The sequence below is a fragment of the Xenopus tropicalis genome, chromosome 4 (genome assembly GCF_000004195.4).
Source record: "Xenopus tropicalis strain Nigerian chromosome 4, UCB_Xtro_10.0, whole genome shotgun sequence".
Taxonomy (NCBI): Eukaryota; Metazoa; Chordata; class Amphibia; order Anura; family Pipidae; genus Xenopus; species Xenopus tropicalis.
Window position 1 is genome coordinate 15,553,630 of NC_030680.2, and position 17,591 is coordinate 15,571,220.

The following is a 17,591-nucleotide window of genomic DNA, read 5'->3' on the forward strand; positions in this document are numbered from 1 at the left end:
AGTTGGGGGGTATGTATTAATTGGATAGATTGCAGTTTTCTGCACAATTAAGAAAGTGTAAAAATATTTAAGATAATAAATGATTAAAGTCATTTTCTATGAAAAATATGTTATTATTGCCCACTTTGCCTCTTTCAATGAAAAGCCCTTAAATACAAGCAATGGGGAGCTCAGAGGGTTCTATCATGTTTAGTGAAGAGCCAATGTGGCCAAAAATGAGAAAAATTGTCAAAAGGCGACAATTTCACACGTCAGAAATCCCTGACAAAGCTGCTCTTAAAGGGGCTGTCGTGTCCTGAAGAATCAGAACTTGGGGAGCCAGTCACAGTGTCGCAGCCGCTCTCTGGTTCATCATCGGATATGCTGTAACAGTGACAGGAGCAGCCTGCTGTTAGGCCTGGGGTGCCAGAGGGAAACCAATGCTGCCGTGCTGCTATACACAGTGCTGGAATAGTCACTAATACACAGAAATGATTGGCATAAAATGGTGGAGCTGAGGCACCAAAGGTGCAAGGCCTAAGTATTAGCAGGATACACAGTTATACTTTCACATATAAAACATCAGGGAGGGTAAGATTAACACTTTTATCTTTGTATGACTTTATTCATAAAGCAGTCTATTCAATATTCAGACTTTCCATTACATAAATAGCATTACCCCTCCCAGTGTGATACAGCTGCCTACATAGGGAGCACGTCAGCATAAGTTACTAACTCACTGGTACATCAGGCAAATCTACTGTAAATTAAAAGTTATTTGATTGTTGTGCTTCCCACTGGCATCAATGGTAAGGGCTGCAAGTATCCCATGGTGTATAGTTGTCACTTGAAAGCCAGGACATTAAGGTGATGGGAAGATACTGGTTACAACCCTCTTTATCACCCCCAATAAGCCTCTTGCAGTGCAGTGAGCAGCTTGCATTGGGCAAGAGGGCTGGGACCTACTGAAAACATTGTTGAATGGAGTAATACATGCAGTCAGGCCCGGACTGGCGACCTGTGGGTTCTGGCAAATGCCAGAGGGGCTGCTGTAAGATGCCATAGACACTATTTATTGGGCTGCTGGGGGACTGTTTGGGCCTCTGTGAATTTGAAATGCCAGGGCCCTATCGCCGGCAAAATCCCCGGCATCACCCCCCCCCCAGTCAAACTAAAGCCAGAAGGGGGCAACCTTAGCCTATATCAAGTCCCAGTCCAGGCCGCCATGCAGTTCCAGTAGGATCAGGCCCCTAAGTCTGCTTGTGGCTTCTTCAGAAACACAGGAAAACATAATGGCAGCACAGCTATTCCCTGTACTGTACAATTCCGCACTACTTTTAAGGGTACGGTGACTTCTAAAGCTCCAATCAGGGAAGAACTGGTGCTCAGGGTGCTGTCAGGGCTACTCCGGGAACAAACCCGTTCAACATTCAGGGCGCTCTGGCAGCTGTCACAATCCAGACTGCGCTTACACCTAACAAAATGGCAGCACACTGTAACTTCATGTCATCTGAAATGTTTAGGCCCTAGCACCGGTGATTTTAGTCTTTAAAGGACAAGTGTTATATTTCTGTCTCCTAAAGGTCATCTGACCAAAGGAAAACACCCAGGAGAGGAAGGATCGTGTAAGGGTTAATTTACATCAGCAAGCCCAGTGAGCTAAGTGCAATACCAAGGGCAATCGCCATGTTTTTATCCCACAATGCCTTTCCCCCCCCAGATTTTCAATATCACTGTAGTGGCATAATTGTGCTGGGCCTATCACAATTGTATTGATTCGACAAAATGAACTCAACTGCTCATGCATTTTGCTGCAAATCAGGCACAGTTGCGCCAAATATTTCAGCGTCTGTCTGCCATCATTTATGGCGTTTGTATGCAACATGTGGCCCTATACTTTGGGTGTAGCAGAACTGCTCCAATTGAGGCATGGTGCTGAGGGAATCCCAGAGCCGCCACCTGGACCAAAGGTGTCCTGTCAGTAAGATCATTGTGAAACGCATGGCCATCTTAAACCATTTTTGTTCCAGAGGAGTTTTCGGTCCCACAGTGCTTGGCCAACTAAAGGGCCCAGAGGGGAGACTGGTGGGTGGCCCAGCAGGGTGGCAGGGGGCCAAGCAGGGTGATGGGCAACTGGCTTGCAAGGCCAAAAGGGAGAAAGGTGGGCTGTGGGCAGTAAGCAAGGCCCCACAGGACTAGGGCCCAATGGGACACAGGTCAGTCATGCTTCAGTAAATGGCATGGCTGGGCTTCCCAGAAAAGCCATAGAAATTAATTATGGCGCCTTAACAATAACAAACAATAAAGAATTCAGGGTTCTTAACCCCAAAGCTGCATATATAATATACATTAGTTAGGATTGATGGTTGTGTAGTGTGTATGGCATCAGCACATATCAGCCATAGTGATCAGTGGTTGGTCCATTAATTCAAATTGGGCACCTTTGTGGATCAAAATGGAGGTACCCCGAGCATGGGAGGAGAAAGTGGCGTGATATGTGTGCGCAATCCAAAGTTTCTTTAGTGCCATTAAAGGAACAGTAACACTAAAAAATGAAAGAGCTTTAAAGTAATAAAAATATAATGCACTGTTGCCCTGCACTGGTAAAACTGGTGTGTTTGCTACAGTAACACTACTATAATTGATATAATAAGCTGCTGTGTAGCCACGGGGGCAGCCATTCAAGCTGGAAAAAAGGAGAAAAGGCACAGGTTACATTGCAGATAACGGATAAGCTCTGCAGAATACAATAGTGTTATCTGCTATGTGCCTGTGCCTTTTCTCCTTCTAATGGCTGCCTCCATGACTACATAGCAGCTTATTTATATAAATTATAGTAGACTTTCTGAAGTAAACACACAACTTTTACCAGTGCAGGGCAGCAGCACATTATATTTTAGTTACTTTTATACACTTTCATTTTTTGGTGTTACTGTTCCTTTAATATTTCACCTACTGCAGAAAAGAACATCAGGGGCATATTTCTTAGTGTAATCAAACAGAGATCTATCACAGGCAGCTAATCTCTCCATGTGACATTACCCTAAGTGGCCCACCCACAGTAATTATTGTGGGTCTGTGTTACAGGGGTTGACAGACCTAGATCATACATGTGACTGCTTTGTCGTAAACACCAGTTTAGGAAACAACACAAACAATAACATAAAACACAGTGAATATTCCCCTGATAACCCATCCTACCCTACCTGACCAATGGCCTTGGCAGGTATTGTTCCCAAAACAATATATTTGGGGGTCTAGTTGCCCAAAGGTAGGTCTTACCTATGACAGGAAGGCCGCCATGGGGAATCAGGGTTAGGCCAGCAGAGGGCATAAGACAACATATTAACTCCACAGTTAATGTCGAGTTGCCTTAGGGAAAGAAGTATGCGCCCACATATCAAATACTGCCAGTAAGAGTAATCTTGTTGCTCTATGTGAGGCACTTGTGAGGGCCTATGGGGAAGGTTGCCAGCCTCACGTTTAGGGGTGTTGTGGCTCTAGGTGATGGAGTCCCTCAGCATCAAGCCAATCAGTAACTTCCTGGGCCGGGGAGAACATAACGTATTTTAGGTTTGCATCGCACTTGACAGCTGTAAAAGTTCCCTGTTCCTCTGGAGCTCTGCTGAGTAATCCAGAAATATGGACACCGTATGGACCCTTCCGCCATGATGTCTGGGCTCTGTCAGGTCACTTGTAGTATAGGGTCCAAGAAGGGCCTAGGGGGTATCCTAGAGGGGTGCTCTTGCCTGGCACTCAGTGGACTCACTGCATAGAAGGGCAAGAAGGCAGCCAATGGGAGGGATCCTTTAGCCCGTCTTTAGTGAATGCTACTGGATCAGTTCCTTTCACTCATTCTGGGAGACCCATAAAAGTTGGCAATTTTCATAATCGGCTAATCTATCTCTTCAGGCTTTGGGTTGGGCCTGTAGTCCTGCCGGGGCCACAGGAAGTAGGTTAGAGGTGCCCCCCAGTTGTTATTCCACGCTCAGTTCAGTCACTCACTCAGGAATATTCTGGAGGTTGGTTTTGACTTCTTCCAGTTTAGAGGGGATTGATGTTTGGCAGAAACGCTGTTGGGCTCAGGTTGGGGTGACTGAGGATCTGTAGTAATCTCATGGCTGTCTCTCCAGGTGCCACCATTTTGGGAGGGCTGCCTAGCGAATGTTTCTTGCTTGGATGCCATGTCACATCTTGGCTTTGAATTCTGTTGCTCCCATCGTGCAGTCGGTGTGTTATGGAGTCAGGAGTAAATGTAGCAATAAGGTCCGGCTCGTAAAGCTGATAACCACGAATCGGTACACAGAGCTCTCATGGATGTGTCCACTTAGCTTGCAGGGAAATGTGCTGCAGGTAAGTGCTAAGGTACAGTGCTAAGTACCCAGGAACTAAACGTGTCCCCACTTCCTTTACTTGTCATCCCCTATCAGACCTGCAGCCTGTAGTCCTATAACTGTCACTGAACTACATGTCCCAGCATCCCCTCTCAGACCTGAAGCCTGTAGACCTAAAACTGTCACTGAACTACATGTCCCAGCATCCCCTATCAGACCTGAAGCCTGTAGTCCTATAACTGTCATTGGCCTACATGTCCCAGCATCCCCTTTAAGACCTTCTGCCTGTAGTCCTATAGCTGTCACTGACCTACATGTCCCAGCATCCCCTTTAAGACCTTCTGCCTGTAGTCCTATAACTGTCACTGACCTACATGTCCCAGCATCCCCTATCAGACCTGAAGCCTGTAGTCCTATAACTGTCATTGGCCTACATGTCCCAGCATCCCCTTTAAGACCTTCTGCCTGTAGTCCTATAACTGTCACTGACCTACATGTCCCAGCATCCCCTTTAAGACCTTCTGCCTGTAGTCCTATAACTGTCACTGACCTACATGTCCCAGCATCCCCTATCAGACCTAAATCTTGTAGTCCTGTAACTGTCATTGACCTACATGTCCCAGCATCCCCTTTAAGACCTTCTGCCTGTAGTCCTATAACTGTCACTGACCTACATGTCCCAGCATCCCCTATCAGACCTAAATCTTGTAGTCCTATAACTGTCATTGACCTACATGTCCCAGCATCCCCTATCAGACCTAAATCTTGTAGTCCTATAACTGTCATTGACCTACATGTCCCAGCATCCCCTATCAGACCTAAATCTTGTAGTCCTGTAGCTGTCACTGACCTACATGTCCCAGCATCCCCTATCAGACCTAAATCTTGTAGTCCTGTAGCTGTCACTGGCCTACATGTCCCAGCATCCCCTATCAGACGTGCAGCCTGTAGTCCTGTAGCTGTCACTGGCCTACATGTCCCAGCATCCCCTATCAGACCTAAATCTTGTAGTCCTGTAACTGTCACTGACCTACATGTCCCAGCATCCCCTATCAGACCTAAATCTTGTAGTCCTGTAGCTGTCACTGACCTACATGTCCCAGAATGCCCTATCAGACCTGCAGCCTGTAGTCCTATAACTGTCACTGACCTACATATCCCAGCATCCCCTATCAGACCTGCAGCCTGTAGTCCTGTAACTGTCACTGGCCTACATGTCCCAGCATCCTCTATAAGACCTGCAGCCTGTGGACCTATAACTGTCACTGAACTACATGTCCCAGCATCCCCTATCAGACCTTCTGCCTGTAGTCCTATAACTGTCACTGACCTACATGTCCCAGCATCCCCTATCAGACCTAAATCTTGTAGTCCTGTAACCAGGGCCGCCATCAGGGGGGCACAGGGGGTACATTCGTCCCGGGTCCGGACAATTTTAACCTTAAAAGGGGGCCCGGCTGTGCTACAGTTTTCTTAGCTCGGGCCCCCTTAAATCAATTCCGGGCCCTGTCATTGGTGGTCAGCGGGTGATCCTATTGGTTGCGCCCCGTGCGTACATTCACGTCAGTACGCACGGGGCGCAACCTTATAAAAGGGCCTGTCGTTTGCCGGCACTCAGAAGTGCAGAGGCGTCGTCGAGGAACTACCTCGCCGGAGGAGCGTGAAGCTGCCGCTGAAGACGGCAAGAGGCCGGGGGCTGTGCTGTGCTGTTCCGTGCTGTGCTGGCTACCAATGTACTGGGGTGGGGGGCCCTGCTGGCTACCAATGTACTGGGGTGGGGGGCCCTGCTGGCTACCAATGTACTGGGGTGGGGGGCCCTGCTGGCTACCAATGTACTGGGGTGGGGGGCCCTGCTGGCTACCAATGTACTGGGGTGGGGGGCCCTGCTGGCTACCAATGTACTGGGGGGGGGCACTGCTGGCTACCAATGTACTAGGGGGGGCACTGCTTTCTACCAATGTACTAGGGGGGGCATTGCTGGCTACCAATGTACTAGGGGGGGCATTGCTGGCTACCAATGTACTAGGGGGGGCACTGCTGGCTACCAATGTACTAGAGGGGGCACTGCTGGCTACCAATGTACTAGGGGGGGCACTGCTGGCTACCAATGTACTAGGGGGGCACTGCTGGCTACCAATGTACTGGGGGGGGCACTGCTAGCTACCAATGTACTAGGGGGGGCACTGCTGGCTACCAATGTACTAGGGGGCACTGCTAGCTACTAATGTACGGGGGGGGGCCCTGCTGACTACCAATGTACTGGGGGGGCACTGCTGGCTACCAATGTACTAGGGGGGGCACTGCTGGCTACCAATGTACTAGGGGGGAACTGCTAGCTACCAATGTACTAGGGGGGGCACTGCTGGCTACCAATGTACTAGGGGGGGCACTGCTGGCTACCAATGTACTAGGGGGGGCACTGCTGGCTACCAATGTACTAGGGGGGGCACTGCTAGCTACCAATGTACTAGGGGGCACTGCTAGCTACTAATGTACGGGGGGGGGCCCTGCTGACTACCAATGTACTGGGGGGGGGGGCACTGCTGGCTACCATGTATTACGGGGGGGGGGGGCCCTGCTGGCTGTGAGTCCTTTTGCACTGGTGGGAGGGGGGCCCAGAAAATTTTCTTGTGAGGGGCCCCGTGATTTCTGATGGCGGCCCTGCCTGTAACTGTCACTGACCTACATGTCCCAGCATCCCCTATCAGACCTTCTGCCTGTAGTCCTGTAACTGTCACTGACCTACATGTCCCAGCATCCCCTATCAGACCTGCAGCCTGTAGTCCTATAACTGTCACTGACCTACATGTCCCAGCATCCCCTATCAGACCTGCAGCCTGTAGTCCTGCCTGTAGTCCTATAACTGTCACTGACCTACATGTCCCAGAATCCCCTATCAGACCTGCAGCCTGTAGTCCTGTAACTGTCACTGGCCTACATGTCCCAGCATCCTCTATAAGACCTGCAGCCAGTAGTCCTGTAACTGTCACTGGCCTACATGTCCCAGCATCCCCTATCAGACTTGCAGCCTGTAGTCCTATAACTGTAATTGACCTACATGTCCCAGCATCCCCTATCAGACCTTCCGCCTGTAGTCCTATAACTGTAATTGACCTACATGTCCCAGCATCCCCTATCAGACCTTCTGCCTGTAGTCCTATAACTGTAATTGACCTACATGTCCCAGCATCCCCTATCAGACCTGAAGTCTGTAGTCCTATAACTGTCATTGACCTACATGTCCCAGCATCCCCTTTCAGACCTGAAGCCTGTAGTCCTATAACTGTCATTGGCCTACATGTCCCAGCATCCCCTCTCAGACCTGCAGCCTGTAGATCTAAAACTGTAACTGACCTACATGTCCCAGCATCCCCTATCAGACCTGCAGCCTGTAGTCCTATAACTGTAACTGACCTACATGTCCCAGCATCCCCTATCAGACCTAAATCTTTTAGTCCTGTAACTGTCACTGACCTACATGTCCCAGCATCCCCTATCAGACCTAAATCTTGTAGTCCTATAACTGTCATTGACCTACATGTCCCAGCATCCCCTATCAGACCTAAATCTTGTAGTCCTATAACTGTCACTGACCTACATGTCCCAGCATCCCCTATCAGACCTGCAGCCTTTAGACCTATAACTGTCACTGAACTACATGTCCCAGCATCCCCTATCAGACCTGCAGCCAGTAGTCCTGTAACTGTCACTGGCCTACATGTCCCAGCATCCTCTATAAGACCTGCAGCCTGTGGACCTATAACTGTCACTGAACTACATGTCCCAGCATCCCCTATCAGACCTTCCGCCTGTAGTCCTATAACTGTAATTGACCTACATGTCCCAGCATCCCCTATCAGACCTAAATCTTGTAGTCCTATAACTGTCATTGACCTACATGTCCCAGCATCCCCTATCAGACCTGAAGCCTGTAGTCCTATAACTGTCATTGGCCTACATGTCCCAGCATCCCCTATCAGACCTGCAGCCTGTAGATCTAAAACTGTCACTGACCTACATGTCCCAGCATCCCCTATCAGACCTGAAGCCTGTAGTCCTATAACTGTCATTGGCCTACATGTCCCAGCATCCCCTATCAGACCTGCAGCCTGTAGATCTAAAACTGTCACTGACCTACATGTCCCAGCATCCCCTATCAGACCTGCAGCTTGTAGTCCTATAACTGTAACTGACCTACATGTCCCAGCATCCCCTATCAGACCTAAAGCCTGTAATCCTATAACTCAGGGGTCTGCAACCTGCGGCTCGCGAGCCACATGCGGCTCTTTGGATGTGAAGCTGCGGCTCTTTAGTTCCATACATAAATATTATTTATTTTATAAAAAAAAAACATTTAAAAATCGTTCTGAATTGATTAACGAGGATTAGGCACCGACTCTATCTCTCAGCCACTTGTACTCGCTTTTCACCACACCCCTCCCCCGTGACACGCGTCGTCAGTCCATCGGAAGATTCATAGCTTCCGACGCCGTTGGCTGGCCAATTTAAGGGAGCGCTCAGGCTCTGCACACGGAATGCAAGTGAGGGGGTGGGCGTTGGTACGGACCATGCACAGTTGGTAGTGGCGGCGCGGTATTAGGAGCGCTGATTTGTGAGTAAGCGCCTCTATAGTAATATTGACACACTTGATGTATGGTATATACTTGATGTTAAGAGTGCCGCTGAGGACGCTGTGACCAGATCGCTACACGTAACCCTCGATTTACCTTGCTAAAATGGTTAATTGATTTTGCCTGGTTTGCAATATTATCTGGCAGAGAACACAGGATAATTTGAGAGCTTAAGTCAGTGTATTTATCATAAATAATACACAGGGCATCCACACTAAGGAATTTGATTCCCATGAATGACCGAATAAAGGTGATAGTTGGATTATTGATGTATGGTCATTAATAGTCCTTGTTCCCCTGATTGCTGTTCTCTCTCCTTCCCCCTCTCTCCCCTCTACATGTCCACCAATTTTACTATTTTTTACGCTGTCTCTTTGAATTGAGACATGTGTAATGATTGGTTCCACTATGCCCGTGTGTGGACAAGTGGTTTTTAAGTAATATATTGATCATTGATCAAGAAAAAATTTTGTGGCTCTTTAAAAATTTGAAATTTAGTAAAATGTAATTTTTGGCTCTTCTGACCCAAAAGGTTGCAGACCCCTGCTATAACTGTCACTGACCTACATGTCCCAGCATCCCCTATCAGACCTAAATCTTGTAGTCCTATAACTGTCATTGGCCTACATGTTCCAGCATCCCCTATCAGATCTAAATCTTGTAGTCCTGTAACTGTCACTGACCTACATGTCCCAGAATCCCCTATCAGACCTGCAGCCTGTAGTCCTATAACTGTCACTGACCTACATGTCCCAGCATCCCCTATCAGACCTGCAGCCTGTAGTCCTATAACTGTCACTGACCTACATGTCCCAGCATCCCCTATCAGACCTGCAGCCTGTAGATCTAAAACTGTCACTGGCCTACATGTCCCAGCATCCCCTATGCTGGGGCAATTAACCACCCACCCCTCAGAAAAGTCATAGCACCCCATTCCCGAATAAGCCGCACGATTTGACACCTCATTCATGGGTCTACGACAAACGGTGGTTAATTTCCCCCTGCTGGGGGCAGTTTTTGCCCAAGTGCTGATTTATTATACAGACATTAACCCATCGCTGCCTGTGCAGGAATACAAATCTGCCATTTCAACTGCCATTTGTATCTGTAACATGATACCCATTCCCAGCTGGGGCTGGTCACGTGACTGGCATTGTTATTCCAACCCTATGTAACTATATGTATGTAACCCACATTCCCAGTCAGTTGCACATGTGATGTCACAATGGTTTGAACCTCACAAAGGTTTGAGTAAATGTAATTAGTGTTTGTTGTGAGTGATGTCGTTGTGATGTCACAATGGGCACAGTCAAAGTGTCCAAACAGCGGCCAAACTGGCTCATTCTTGATCAGGCGACTGAGGTAGGTGGAGCTCTAGGGATGTTTGTGCCAACGTTAGCAGGAATAAGAGATAATAATAACTAATCAGTTTAATACTGGCGCTGTGGGGGCTTTAGTGTAGTTTTTTTACAATGGCACAAAAATTTGGCAACAATTTGTCAAAAAAATTGACGCACGCGTGAAAAGAAATGCTAAGCGTCGTGTTTCTGTGCGTTTTTTTTCATGTTTGGAGATTTTTCGCTGTTTCACTTTTTTTTGACAGTTTCACTCATATTTCACTCACTAATTACTGTAACTAAAGTGATATTTCTTTTTGTCTCCATAGAGAGAAATTGAGAGAATGTTTCGGCGTTTAATTTCGTGGCTCCCTTGTGTGCCAAGGGTAAGAACTTTATTCTTTTTACTCTAATATCACTCATTTAGTGCTATTCATAGCCTTGCTATATACAGGTATAGGAACCATTATCCAGAATGCTCGGGACCTGGGGCTTTCCGGATAAGGAGTTTTCCGTAATTTGGATCTCCATACCTTGTCTACTAAAAAATTATTTAAACATTATTTAAACCCAATAGGGCTGTTCTGCCCCCAATAAGGGGTAATTATATCTTAGTTGGGATCAAGTACAGGTACTGTTTTATTATTACAGAGAAAAGGGAATCATTTAACCATTAAATAAACCCAATAGGGCTGTTCTGCCCCAATAAGGGGTAATTATATCTTAGTTGGGATCAAGTACAGGTACTGTTTTATTATTACAGAGAAAAGGGAATCATTTAACCATTAAATAAACCCAATAGGGCTGTTCTGCCCCCAATAAGGGGTAATTATATCTTAGTAGGGATCAAGTACAGGTACTGTTTTATTATTACAGAGAAAAGGGAATCATTTAACCATTAAATAAACCCAATAGGGCTGTTCTGCCCCCAATAAGGGGTAATTATATCTTAGTAGGGATCAAGTACAGGTACTGTTTCTTTCTGGATAACGGTTTTCCGGATAAGGGATCCTATACCTATATATATATATATATATATATATATATGGACTATTTTATATATATATATATATATATGGGGAAATGGGGTCAGTAGTGAATATACCAGTAAATTCTCAGCGTTATTAAGGGCCTTTGACAAAGTCACATATAAATCTATAGGTCAGTAAATATATATATATCTTTGTCAAAGGCCCTTAATAACGCTGAGAATTTACTGGTATATTCACTACTGACCCCATTTCCCCATATATATACATATATATACATATATACATACATATGTATATATATGGAAATAGTCCATAGGGTGCACACCATTTGCAGCAAAAAAACCTGGGTGCTAGTACAAAAAAATGCACTGGAACAAGGACAGCACTCCTAGGATTTAAAGAATTGTGAGCAAAATGTAAATGCAAAAATAGAAAGGTTTATTATTCAACGTTTTGGTCTCACACAGAAACCTTCATCTAGAGTGAAAAATAAAACACTCCAGATGAAGGTTTCTGTGTGAGACCGAAACATTGAATAATAAACCTTTCTATTTTTGCATTTACATTTTGCTCACAATTCTTTAAACCCTAGGAGTGCTGTCCTTGTTCCAGTATATATATATATATATAGTATTGTAGGGAGACCAAATCACTTGAAAATTCAGGGACACGTCTAATAAATACATGTTGCAGGGCAGCACTGATTGGAGTGTCCCTGAATTTCCAAGTGATCTGCTCGCCCTATTGTATTGCTGAATTCATTCTACTTTGCCTATTCGCTCATTTCTTTTTATAATAAAACCTTTTTTTTATTCTTCACTAGAAACGACGGAATAAACCGAGAGAATCTCTTGCGGTAAGCAGAGAATAACTGATTCACTCAATATAAAAATCCCACATTACTATTTGCCCTATTCGAGCTATTGCATTTACAATTTGTTTGCCTCTTTCTCATTTATTTTGTAATAAAACGTGTTTTTATTCTTCCTAGATTGAAAGCGATGAAGTCGGCGCGGTCGTCGTGGTAAGCAGAGAGGAACGGGTTAATACAATATAATGATCACACTTTGCTCACTATGTGCTTTTCCAGCCATTTCATTTACTTTTATTTTTTACTATTTTTGCTCGTTTATTCTTGTAATAAAACATGATTTTATCCTTCCTAGAACCACCAAGATGAACCCGCTGGCGACATCATTGTGGTAAGCAGCAATTTGTAAAAACACAACTTTCCTGGTTATTTGTGTTATTGAAACCTTATTATTTACTGACCTATAGATTTATATGTGACTTTGTCACAGGCCCTTAATAACGCTGAGAATTTACTGGTATATTCACTACTGACCCCATTCCCCCATCATTTCTACTTTCTCACTTTTAAATCTAAACTACAAAATCATTCATTACCACAAACCATATATGGCACATTCTATAACATATCAATATATATATAATAGATTATTATTGCTGAAACCCTTTTCAATATGTTTGGTTCCCTGGCAAGAGACAGCCCCTTCCCCTTTGAATTCATATCAGAATAATAAATTAATGTACAGGTGAAGGACCCGTTATCCAGAATGCTCGGGACCAATGGTATTCCGGATGAGGGGTCTTTCCGTAATCTGGATCTCCATACCTTAAGTCTACTAAAATATCAATAAAATGTTAATTTAACCCAATAGGGCTGTTCTGCCAACAATAAGGGGTAATTATATCTTAGTTGGGATCAAGTACAGGTACTGTTTTATTATTACAGAGAAAAGGGAATCATTTAACCATTAAATAAACCCAATAGGACTGTTCTGCCCCCAATAAGGGGTAATTATATCTTAGTTGGGATCAAGTACAGGTACTGTTTTATTATTACAGAGAGAAGGGAATCAGTATTAAAATTCTGAATTATTTGATTAAAATTAAGTCTATGGGAGACGTGCTTTCTGTAATTCGGAGCTTTCTTGATAACAGGTTTCTGGATAACGGATCCACACCTGTACAGACTGAATTTATATATACACATGAATGATATCTTCTCAAAAGCACTTTTTTTCCCAGTACTAAACATATCTTTAGTCATTTTGTGCCTTATATAGATCTTGATAGATGATAGGCCGTTAATTCTATAAAATAACATCACTTTTGTTTATCCCATTCCCAGGCTCTTCCGGAGACCACCATCTGCCTGGTAAGCAGAAAAGGACGCCATACATTATTACTATTCGCTCCCCCTTTTTTATTTACTAATGTTCATATTTTGTTTGTTTTCATCGCACCTTTTTTAGCCCTAAAAATAGAATATTTTACTAATTACACCATTTGTTTGTAATTTACCAAGTGTAAAAACACTAATACAAAATGGTGCTGTCTAAAAGCTGTCAGTGGGAGCCGCGCCGGCCAATCGTAACAATCTGTATTGAATTTTTGGCTCGAGAGGTTTTTGTATTGATTTATATTGAATATTGTATATTGAATATTCTTGTGCAAATGAGGTTTTCGCACTCTTATTTGTATTCGTTCTGCGGTTTTATTCCTTCGTGTTTTTTACATTGGAATCTTTTAATAAATAAGAATTTTGTGAGATTTTTGTGGGAGAATTTAGATAAATCTGCCGGTAACTCGGCCCAGTAACATGGTTCCCTGATTCCCTTCCATATCGGCCTCTGTGCATCCCATGTTTGTATCCCCGCGCCACTTTTCCCAGTGAATCTGATCTATTTTCCTCTCTTAATCAGGTTCCGTCGGTTGGTTGTGGCGACACCACCTGCCCAGAGCCGCCGACCCCTGGTACCAACATCTGCCAGGTAAGTAGTAAAGGAACTATTTTATTTTCTGAGTTAATTAATGATAATGAACTACAGAACTATAGTAAGTTGATCCCATAACTAATCGTATTGCTCTTCATCAGGAGGAGCCAGAGCAGGTTGCTGAGCCTGGCGAGGAGATTGAGGTAAGCATAAGGCTAATAGAGAGGGATAAACGCAAATCAAAGTCCCTTATCAGCCAATCGGCTTATTTACAACAGAAATCATACAACCTCGCTCATCTTTTTCATTTCCCTTTCTTACCCAGGAGCGCCCAGAAACACCCGGGGCTCAGACTCGCCAGGTAAGAAGAAATAATTGTTTCTGCTCTCTTACACTTTAGCAGTAGGGATGTAGCGAACCTCAAAAAAAAGTTTGGGAACGCGTTCACGAACTTACGCCAAAAAGCGCGAATATTCGCAAACTTTGCGAACCCCATAGACTTCAATGGGAAGGCGAACTTTAAAACCTACAAAAAGCATTTCTGGCCAGAAAACTGATTTTAAAGTTGTTTAAAGGGTGCCACGACCTGGACAGTGGCATGCCGGAGGGGGATCAAGGGCAAAAATTTCTCTGAAAAATACTTTGTTGACACAGCGTTGCGTAAAACCGCAAAGGCAGCTGGCAGACCTAGCGGAAATACGCGGCATTTTTTGCTATGTCGCACTATTAGCACCATGGAAACGGGATTTGCTTACACCAGTACTAGGCTGAAAAACGCCATGTGTGGCTTGTGCGGCACTTTTAGGCCGAGAAAAAACGCAGCGGAAAAAAAAACGCGGCGAACCCAAATTGCAAACATACGCAAAAAGTTTGTGAACTTCCGAACTTGCGAACACCCGATGTTCGCCGGCGAACAGTTCGCCACATCTCTATTTAGCAGCCATATTAATGCCATTCCCACTGTGTCCCTTTGTGATATTTATACCCTGTCTCAAAATCCTCATTACTACATTGAATTGATCTGATCTGGGCCTTTTCTATTTCTTAACTAGGAGGAACCAGCTGACAATCCCTCCGACAATAACACCTGTCAGGTAAGTAAAAGGGAAGGGAGACATATTGTGAAAATGGCGCCACTCAGTATTATATTATTTTCCTTTATACAAGTTTTATCTCAGAATGATTTATGGGACTAAATTAATACAATATTATTCTTTTTTCCCCCAAATCTAGGAGGGAGCAGGCGACGCTCTGCCTCAGGTAAGCAGCAATGGGCACAATAGGTTACGTTTATATGTTGTGTTGCGCTGCAATAAGGAGTTTAACTGAACTGAGTTTAATCCCCTTTTTCTGTATTCCCATTAGGACTATCAGGAGCCTGAAAAGAGCCTTGATGACGTAAGCAGAAAAAGAAACCTTTTACAAACTTTGCATTCATTTGCCCTGTGAAATATTCATTTGTGATTTTCTCTCTCTTTTATCCAGGATGACTCCTCATCCTCCCACCATTCCTGTCACTGTGAGGTAAGCAGGAAATAATCAATGAACGGATGAAAGTGCAATGAAAGAAATGTTAAAGATTTGTTTTATCATATTCTGTACTGATCTGAGTTTTCTTATCTTAACCAGGAGAATCGAAGGTGCATGCCTCAGTTGGAGCCAAACAAACTCTTTGGGGTAAGCAGCAAAGACAATTATATTACAATTTCCATCCCGGCATCAGATCGCCCTACAGAACATTCACTTTAGCATCTTCTCTAGGGAACTGAGTTAATGTAGTTCTGTGGGGCTGAATTAATGGGAATAGTTTTATAGGTTGGGTTAGATTGCAACACGCAGACTGTAGTCTAAAGATTGTAACTGACTTTATTTTTAATCCCCTTTTCCTGTCTTTTCAACAGCCAACATCATCGGAGGACTCCAGTGACAGCGTAAGCAGAAAAAGAAACCTTTTACAAACTTTGCATTCATTTGCCCTGTGAAATATTAATTTGTGATTTTCTCTCTCTTTTAACCAGGATGACTCCTCATCCTCCCACCATTCCTGTCACTGTGAGGTAAGCAGGAAATAATCAATGAACGGATGAAAGTGCAATGAAAGAAATGTTAAAGATTTGTTTTATCATATTCTGTATTGATCGGAGTTGATCTCATAAAATAATGTTTTCTTACCTTAACCAGGAGAACCGAAGGGACATGCCCCCATTCGAGCCCTACTTTGATTCTGGGGAGTCAGAGGAGAGCAGTGACAGTGTAAGCAGAAAAAGAAAACTGTTACAAACTTTGCATTCATTTGCCCTGTGAAATATTCATTTTTCATCTTCTCTCTTTTATAACCAGGATGAACAACGGAGCGAGGAAGAAGCCCCCTCAGAGTTGATCTGGATGAGCTCTCTGGACTCATTGTTTTTTGTAACGAGACCCAGAGAGTAGGGGCAATACCATCAGCCCCCTGAGGTAGGGATAATATTACCTACTTTATTGTACCCATTATATATATTACTGGCTCATTTGTTGGGGAATTTGTTAGTTTTTCTACATTTAATAAAGTCACATATCAAATGCTCTTCTTATTTATTAATAAGGAAAACTCTTTCAGATAAAAAAAACTCGAATACCTCGAATTTACTAATTTGTTAAAAATATGGCACGACTTTGCCCAGGGCAACTCCCATTTACTTCTATATAAACTCACTCGCATTTAGATGGTGAAGTTTTACATTGGCGTTTTCAGGGTTTTTGCACTTAAATAACAGACATTTGAGCTTTCGAATCATAATTCCAATTTGAGGTTCTTCAAGCGCAAAAAATCTTAAATCGTGAAAAAAATCAAACTCGAACTATTTATAAATTCCCCATATATGTGAGAACCCGACTAAAATGTTACCTAAGATATTGGTACCCCAACAATGAATTATTCCTTGTCCTTTATATATTTATTTCAACATTTTACCTAATACACTGAATTCATATGATAAATCCTTTTTCTCTTCCTCAGGTGGAGCAAGAACATCTGCCGAGCTGTAACACCTGCTCTATGTAGTAGAATTAGGTCTGAAGCAACTGGACTTTTCCCAGTTCATCTTGGAAACGTTTCCCCAACTCATCCGAGCGGCTTCTTCAGTTCAGATGGCAGGTAGGGAATTCCCCGGCACTTGAACCCTTGAGGGTAGTACACTCACAGACATCCAATCACGGTGGTTCTGTTGAACGTGTTCAGTTAGGGGTTGGCTGAAACTGACAGGGGTAAGAAGGTGAGATCCAGTCACAGTGGTACCATGATTCTTATTGATGAGGTAGTTAATCCTTCAAAGTACATGCCTGGAAGTGTAAACTGCTGTGAAAGCGCCGGGGTAAGGGTGTCAAAGCGCCATTGTATGTTGATGACAGAGTGAGGAAACGGCTGAAACAAGGCACCACCCTCCACAGCAGAACAAGGCTGAATCCAGAACAAGTTTGTTCCTTACTGGGCCTGTGTCTCAATACCTACTTCAAGCACAATGGAGTTTTCTATGGACAAAAACATGGTGGTGTTATGAGTTTGCCTGTGTCTCCAGTTGTAGGGATGTAGCGAACA

General features: G+C 44.2%; 1 protein-coding gene and 1 long non-coding RNA gene across 2 annotated transcripts in view; both read left to right on the forward strand.

The window, feature by feature from the left end:
• The window catches only part of LOC108645362 (cleavage stimulation factor subunit 3-like), a 73,744-nt gene that overhangs the window by 11,018 nt on the left and 45,135 nt on the right, over window positions 1-17,591 (forward strand). The gene's annotated exons all lie outside the window — the stretch shown is intronic.
• LOC116410286 lies at window positions 10,541-12,713 on the forward strand. Its single transcript, XR_004222241.1, has 3 exons — window positions 10,541-10,667; window positions 12,097-12,129; window positions 12,265-12,713. It is a non-coding gene; the product is annotated as an uncharacterized LOC116410286 (long non-coding RNA).